Here is an 8,499-nt window from a genome sequence, read left to right as displayed (position 1 = left end):
AGCCTGTCTGGAAGGGCACCTGGCCTTATTTACTACTGCTGCTGCTAATAATAATAATTTGCATGTCCTTCTTTTGTGGATTTTCTTGTATATTGCTGTATAGCCAACAGAGCTTCTCCTGAATATGTTTGATTCATACATTGTCTAAAATGACAAAAGGAACAGAATAAAAAAAAATTAAGGCCCCAGCGAGATTTGAACTCGCGACCCCTGGTTTACAAGACCAGTGCTCTAACCCCTGAGCTATGGAGCCTACATGCTACGCCTGGTGCTATTTTCTATATACAAGGCTTCCGCTTCCTGGAAGCTCTTGCTTTTGCCTTCTAGGGTTCTTATTGGTCTCTGGTAATGTTGGATTATATTCACTGGCGGCCATTTAGGACCTTCCTTTAGACTGAAAATGGCGCTCTGAGTCTCCATTTGTGTCCCTTCTGCATTTTGCAAGCAGCAGCTTGAAGACGCTTGCTCAAAAACGAGGGGAGACTCACCCTCCTTTACTATGACGTTTACAAAAAAAGGAAAGGAGAGGAAACAGCGTGGATGCAGTGCCACCTGGCGGTCAGAATGTGTACTACAAGTGTAGGTATTATGAATGTTTAATAGGAAAATACTCTCACCCAACCTTTTTAACTTGTATGCAGAACACATCATGCGATGTGCGGAGCTGGATGAATGCAAAGCTGGGGTGAAAATTGCTGGAAGAAACATTAACAACCTCAGATATGCAGATGACACCACTCTGATGGCCGAAAGCGAGGGGGAGCTGAGGAGCCTTCTAATCAAGGTGAAAGAAGAAAGCACAAAAGCCGGGTTGCAGCTAAACATCAAAAAAACCAAGATTATGGCAGCAAGAATGATTGACAACTGGAAAATAGAGGGAGAAAACGTGGAGGCCGTGACAGACTTTGTATTTCTAGGTGCAAAGATTACTGCAGATGCAGACTGTGGCCAGGAAATCAGAAGACGCTTACTTCTTGGGAGGAGAGCAATGTCCAGTCTCGATAAAATAGTGAAGAGTAGAGACATCAGACTGGCAACAAAGATCCGCCTAGTCAAAGCCATGGTCTTCCCTGTAGTCACCTACGGGTGTGAGAGCTGAACCTTAGGGAAGGCTGAGCGAAGGAAGAGAGATGCTTTTGAGCTGTGGTGTTGGAGGAAAGTGCTGAGAGTGCCTTGGACTGCGAGAAGGTCCAACCAGTCCATCCTCCAGGAAATAAAGCCCGACTGCTCACTGGAGGGAAGAATAGTAGAGACAGAGCTGAAGTACTTTGGCCACAACATGAGGAGACAGGAAAGCTTGGAGAAGACAATTATGCTAGGGAAAGTGGAAGGTAAAAGGAAGAGGAGCTGACCAAGGACAAGATGGAGGGATGGCATCCTTGAAGTGACTGGACTGACCTTGAAGAAGATGGGGTGGTGACGGCTGACAGGGAGCTCTGGCGTGGACTGGTCCATGAGGTCACGAAGAGTCGGAGACGAATGAACAACAACAAATAGGAAAACTACAATTTATTATGAACCACACAGTCAAAGGCTTTAGAATAGGCAATGAAACAGAAATAGATGTTTTTCTGAAACTCCCTGCCTCTCTCCATTATCCAGCATCCAGATATTGGCAATTTGGTTTCCTGTTCCTCTGCCTTTTCTAAACCCAGCTTGTAAACCTGGCAACTCTCTCTCCATGCATTGCTGGAGTCTTGAGCATTACCTTACTTGCGTGAGAAATAAGGGCAGCTGTACAAAAGTTTGAGCATTCTTTAGCATTTCCCTTTTTTAGTATGGGGATATAAGTTGATTTATTCCAGTCTGATGGCCATTCTTGTGTTTTCCATATTTGCTGGTATATGGCATGCATCACCTTGACAGCATCCTCTTTCCAGATTTTAAACAGTTCGACTGGGATCCCGTCGTCTCCTGCTGCCTTGTTGTTAGCAATGCTTATTAAGGCCCATTCAACCTCACTCCTCAGGCTGTCTGGTTCTAATTCACTCACCACTCCGTCAAACGATCTTGGAGTCCTCGTGGACAACAAGTTAAACATGAGCCAACAATGTGATGTGGCGGCAAAAAAAGCCAATGGGATTTTGGCCTGCATCAAGAGGAGCATAGTGTCTAGATCTAGGGAAGTAATGCTACCCCTCTATTCCACTTTGGTTAGACCACACCTGGAATATTGTGTCCAATTCTGGGCACCACAATTCAAGAGAGATATTGACAAGCTGGAATGTGTCCAGAGGAGGGCAACTAAAATGATCAAGGGTCTGGAGAACAAGCCCTATGAGGAGTGGCTTAAGGAGCTGAGCATGTTTAGCCTGAAGAAGAGAAGGCTGAGAGGAGATATGATAGCCATGTATAAATATGTGAGAGGAAGCCACAGGGAGGAGGGAACAAGCTTGTTTTCTGCTTCCCTGGAGACTAGGACGCAGAACAATGGCTTCAAACTACAAGAGAGGAGATTCCATCTGAACACGAGGAAGAACTTCCTGACTGTGAGAGCCGTTCAACAGTGGAACTCTCTGCCCCGGAGTGTGGTGGAGGCTCCTTCTTTGGAAGCTTTTAAACAGAGGCTGGATGGCCATCTGTCAGGGGTGATTTGAATGCAACATTCCTGCTTCTTGGCAGGGAGTTAGACTGGATGGCCCATGACGTCTCTTCCAACTCTTTGATTCTATGATTCTATCTAAAACTATTCTCGATATTATTATCCTTCTTATACAGATTTTCTGTATAGTCTCGCCACCTTCTCTTGATTTCTTGAGCTTCTGTTAGGTCCCTGCCATCTTTGTTTCTTATTGTTCCGTCGCGCGCTGGGCTTGAAACGAATTGCCTTTAAAACAGAACGTGCAACTTTAGCCCAGCGGGAAGCCAGGGGGCCCGAAGAGAAATTCGCAAGGATTTTCACCATAAACAGTCTCTAGAGGGCTCGTAAAATATAACAAAGTCTTTTATTGGCCAACAATCAACAGAAACTTCTTTTGTCTTCAAAGGGTTAAACAAATGCTTCCAGGCTTTGTGCAACTGGTGGCTTCTAACTGTTACTTTATTCTAAAGGAAAATCCCTTTCCAAACTTCTCCCAGGCTAACTGTGATCCTAAACCTAACTGATGTGGGCTCCACTACCGGGTTGATCTGCGTCTCAAAGCACCGAGTGGACCTACCAGTAGGCCTGTAGTCACTTCAGCTGCAGTTCTTAGATGTTCAAAGCTGTTTTTTCCCTCCGAAATTCCTCAGATCTTTAGGGCTGTTTCCCTAAGAATCTTTGGGAATCCTTTTGCCCTTAAGCCTGTTCTCCCCCGGGAGGTCTTAAGGGTTGAAGCCTTGGTACAGGAGAAGTCTGTACATGTCCTGTACATTGACTTTCCTTGCTGAGACTGACTGAAAATGGCTCCTTTCCCTTCACAATTGTCCTGAACAGGGGGCGGAACCAAACTTAACGATGATGGACAGGGGGCCTGCCCTATAACTGCAAATTTTAACAGGAAGACTTGCAGAATCCCAAGACTTGGGCTGCAAGCAAACACTTAATACAAGGCAAATAAAGTGGGAGTTTCTGGTACAGCTGTACCAGCACACTTATCATGCCAATTTTTGCCTGAAATTTACCTCCAATGTTTCTAATTTTCTGGAAGAGGTCCCTTGTCCTTCCTATTTTGTTGTCTTCTTCCACTTCCATGCATTGCTTGTTTAAAAATAGTTTCTTATCTCATCTGGCTAACCTCTGGAATTGTGCATTTAACTGGGCATATCTCCCCTTATCACTATTTCCTTTCGCTTTCCTCCTTTTCTTGGGCTACTTCCAGTGTCTCAGAAGACAACCATTTTGCTTTCTTGGTTTTCTTTTTCTTTGGGACGTACTTTGTTGTCGCCTCCTGAACAATGTCGCGGACTTCTGTCCATACTTCTGGGACTCTATTTACTAAATTGAGTCCCTTAAATCTGTTCTTCACTTCCACTGCATATTCGCTAGGAATGTTAGTGAGATCATATCTCACTAACACTGGTTCCTATCATTCGCTCCAGTAAAAAGTCTGGCAGCCGATCGCTAGACCAGTTGATGTTTCCGGGCCATCTTCAAGGGCAGCCCCATGTAGAGTGCATTGCAATATCCAATCTAGAGGTAACTAAGGCATAGACCACCGTGGTCAGGTCAGACTTCATGAGGTACGGTTGCAGCTGGGGAATTAAAAGAACCCATAGGCCAAACGAATCAAACACTCTGAGCCCTAACATCTAGGTTCACCTCCCAAGTAAGGGAACAAAGACACTGTAAAACAGTGTCTCACAACTGGGATGTCAGTGAGGCAGCCCAAACCACTGTTCATAGTATTGATTGATTGATTGATTGATTGATGCATGAGTATCAGAAACTGCTGAGAAACCCACTAGAACATGTGTCCCCTATGGGTTCCTTGCGTAGGTCATCCATCAAGGCAACCAAAGCTGTCTCTGTTCCATAACCAGGCCAGAACCCAGACTGAAATGTGTGTAAATGATCTATTCCATCCAGACACTCCACTCTAATATTTTGCACAGAAATGATCAGTTGGACACTGGCTGATAATTACACTATGTAACAAAATTTGGGGGAAAAAATCTGTTTCTGTTCTGAAAGTGTTATTTCCTGTTTAATTGTGCTGTCCTTACTTTGAAAGTAGTTGATATACTCCAGAAACTTCATTTTGTGGCTGCCACAAACTATGTTGACTTGGTTGAGACTCCATGAGATATTCATTGAAAAGCTACTTCTCCCATTTTGTTTGTCCAGGTGTTTTTTTCCACATTCAGATCAGTTTTTATAATCAGATCAGGGAAAGAACACTAGCAAATTTCAGTGTCTTGGTAATCACTGATTTATTTACAAATATACATCTTGAATTAGGAGGTTTATTATGGGTACATAGAAGCAAATACAATGAAAACAGTACTGGATGAGCAGTGCAATATCCTTCAGATTTGCGGTCTCCTATTCATGTAGTAACCATGCCAGCCAAACTTTGTCTGTGGGCCCTTTCACACAGCCATACAATGCAGAATATCAAGAGAGAAAACCTAACAATATCTGCTTTGAACTGGGGGCCCTTCCACACCGCCCTATATCCTAAAATATCAAGGTAGAAAATCCCACATTACCTGCTTTGAACTGGGTTATCTGAGTCCATACTCAGATAATGTGGGATTTTCTGCCTTGATATTTGGGGTATAGGACTGTGTAGAAGGACCCCAGGTTACCAGAGTCCACACTGCCATATATCCCAGTTCAAAGTAGATAATGTGGGATTTTATTCAGCAATGTGGAAGGGGCCTGTGTTTAACAGAATTATGTAAACCAGCTCCAACTTCATCCTAAACTCTAATACAGTGGCACGCCATCTTTTATCTTCCAGGTGTTTTGGACTTCACCTCCCAGAATCCTTCACAAACAGCCAAACTGGGGACTTCTGGAGACTTAAATGCAAAACCAACATTTGATAGTTCTGCAGTTATAGATCTGATTTGTAGATCCATTCCATGACAAAGTCTCATCAGACCTTGTCAGCGAAGGGCCAAGCTGAAACAGAAAACAGCGCTTGCAATATTATGAAGGCATAACAAGTCAGGGTGTATTTCTTGTAAATGCGCTCTCAAAAATGACCAGCTTTCAAAGATTCACCATGCAAACAGTTTTGTATCACTGAATTCAATCATTCGGCACAAAAAGGTGGAAGATACATGCAAAATACAAATAATATCTACATACTCCACAATGTTTCAATGTTTTGCAAAGGTCTTGTTGAAAAATGACTGGAAAATGCTGGGAACTTTCTGCTTTATGAAAAATGATCACAGTTTAAACCGGAAGTGAGAAGTCTCACACGTGGCATTCCTATTGAAAGTAAATAAAATGCTTTCTAAACAGGAAATAAAAATGTATTTTTGTTGTGATTTCATTTGGCTATTTCTTTGTTTCCTTTTTGTGTATCATATCATTAGAATCATAGAATCAAAGAGTTGGAAGAGACCTCTTGGGCCATCCAGTCCAACCCCCTGCCAAGAAGCAGGAATATTGCATTCAAATCACCCCTGACAGATGGCCATCCAGCCTCTGTTTAAAAGCTTCCAAAGAAGGAGCCTCCACCACACTCCGGGGCAGAGAGTTCCACTGCTGAACGGCTCTCACAGTCAGGAAGTTCTTCCTCATGTTCAGATGGAATCTCCTCTGTTGTAGTTTGAATTGGAAGAGACCACAATGGTCTTCCAGTTCAAATTTTAAGGTGTTTTGGATTCTGATCCTGTCCTCTGGAGTATTACAGCGATCCCTCCCAATTTGGTGTCATCTGCAAATTTGATAAACATACTTTCTATTCCATCCTCTAAGTCATTGATAAAGATGTTGGATAGTACTGGGCCCAGGGCAGACCCCTATGGCACCCCACTTGTCACTTCACTCGTTATGATGGAACTCCATCCACGGATCACTTGAGTCCAGGTGTTTTCTTGATAACACCTATATAGATGTATTTTAATACCCCAAACACTGGAATTTAAGATACAAAGTAGTGCTTCATGTGTGTCATGCAATTTAAGACCTGTGAAAGTGCAGCCAGCAAGAAACTATGGTTAGTCCCAACCAAATTAAATCTTTGAACTAAAGTCATGATCTGCTCACTTTGAATTTTCAAGTCCCACCACAGAAGCAGAACTTCAGAACATAAGCTGCTCACAAAACACAGAGGATGGGCTATGTTTCTAATACTTTCCAAACCAAAATAAGCAGTGTCTACTATGTTAGAGCAGAGATTGCCAACCTGATATCCTCAATTACAACTCCTACTATGCATTACTAGCATAGTGAATGATGCAGGATGATGGAAGCTTTAGTTTAACAATGTCTTCCTTTTTATTATTTATTATTTATTTATTATTTGCACTTGTTAACCGCCACTCTCAGCCCGAAGGCGACTCATGTGTGTCATGCAATTTAAGACCTGTGAAAGTGCAGCCAGCAAGAAACTATGGTTAGTCCCAACCAAATGGTGGTTAAAGGGAACAGGAAAGTGCAAGGAAAGCCTTTCAACATCACAGTGATCCAAATATACGCCTCAACCACAGCTGCTGAAGAAGCAGAAGTAGATCAGTTCTATGAGGATCTGCAGGACCTACTGGATAATACACCAAAAAGAGACATTATTTTCATTACAGGAGACTGGAATGCCAAGGTGGGAAGTCAAATGACAACTGGGATCACAGGCAAGCATGGTCTGGGAGAACAAAATGAAGCGGGACGCAGGCTGATAGAATTCTGCCAGGAAAACTCGCTGTGTATAACGAATACTCTCTTCCAACAACCTAAAAGACGGCTTTATACATGGACCTCACCAGATGGTCAACACCGAAATCAGATTGACTACATCCTTTGCAGCCAAAGGTGGCGGACATCCATCCAGTCGGTGAAAACAAGACCTGGGGCTGACTGTAGCTCAGATCACGAACTTCTTATTGCCCAATTTAGAATAAAACTAAAGAGATCAGGGAAAATACACAGACCAGTTAGATATGATCTCACTAACATTCCTAGCGAATATACAGTGGAAGTGAAGAACAGATTTGAAGGACTAGATTTAGTAAACAGAGTCCCAGAAGAACTATGGACAGAAGTCCGCGACATTGTTCAGGAGGCGGCAACAAAGTACGTCCCAAAGAAAAAGAAAACCAAGAAGGCAAAATGGTTGTCTGCTGAGACACTGGAAGTAGCCCAAGAAAGGAGGAAAGCAAAAGGAAACAGTGATAGTAAGGGGAGATATGCCCAGTTAAATGCGCAATTCCAGAGGTTAGCCAGAAGAGATAAGGAACTATTTTTAAACAAGCAATGCATGGAAGTGGAAGAAGACAACAGAATAGGAAGGACAAGAGACCTCTTCCAGAAAATTAGAAACATTGGAGGTAAATTTCAGGCAAAAATTGGTATGATAAGAAACAAAGATGGCAGGGACCTAACAGAAGCTGAAGAGATCAAGAGAAGGTGGCGAGACTATACAGAAGATCTGTATAGGAAGGATAACAATATCGAGGATAGCTTTGACGGTGTGGTGAATGAATTAGAACCAGACATCCTGAGGAGTGAGGTTGAATGGGCCTTAAGAAGCATTGCTAACAACAAGGCAGCAGGAGATGATGGGATCCCAGCTGAACTGTTTAAAATCTTAAAAGATGATGCTGTCAAGGTGATGCATGCCATTTGCCAGCAAATATGGAAAACACAAGAATGGCCATCAGACTGGAAAAAATCAACTTATATCCCCATACCAAAAAAGGGAAATGCGAAAGACTGCTCAAACTTCCGTACAGTGGCCCTTATTTCTCATGCCAGTAAGGTAATGCTCAAGATCCTGCAAGGAAGACTCCAGCAATACATGGAGCGAGAGTTGCCAGATGTTCAAGCTGGGTTTAGAAAAGGCAGAGGAACGAGAGACCAGATTGCCAATATCCGCTGGATAATGGAGAAAGGCAGGGAGTTTCAGA

General features: G+C 43.1%; 1 non-coding gene across 1 annotated transcript; it reads right to left on the bottom strand.

The window, feature by feature from the left end:
* Positions 1-180: 180 nt before the first annotated feature.
* Positions 181-253, bottom strand: TRNAT-UGU (transfer RNA threonine (anticodon UGU)). Its single transcript has one exon. It is a non-coding gene; the product is annotated as a tRNA-Thr (tRNA).
* Between the last annotated feature and the right edge of the window lie 8,246 nt (positions 254-8,499).

Source organism: Anolis sagrei, chromosome 2 (assembly GCF_037176765.1).
Source record: "Anolis sagrei isolate rAnoSag1 chromosome 2, rAnoSag1.mat, whole genome shotgun sequence".
NCBI classification, from domain to species: Eukaryota; Metazoa; Chordata; class Lepidosauria; order Squamata; family Dactyloidae; genus Anolis; species Anolis sagrei.
The sequence above is the reverse complement of the archived record's forward strand: the minus strand, read 5'-3'. Positions and strand labels throughout refer to the sequence as shown.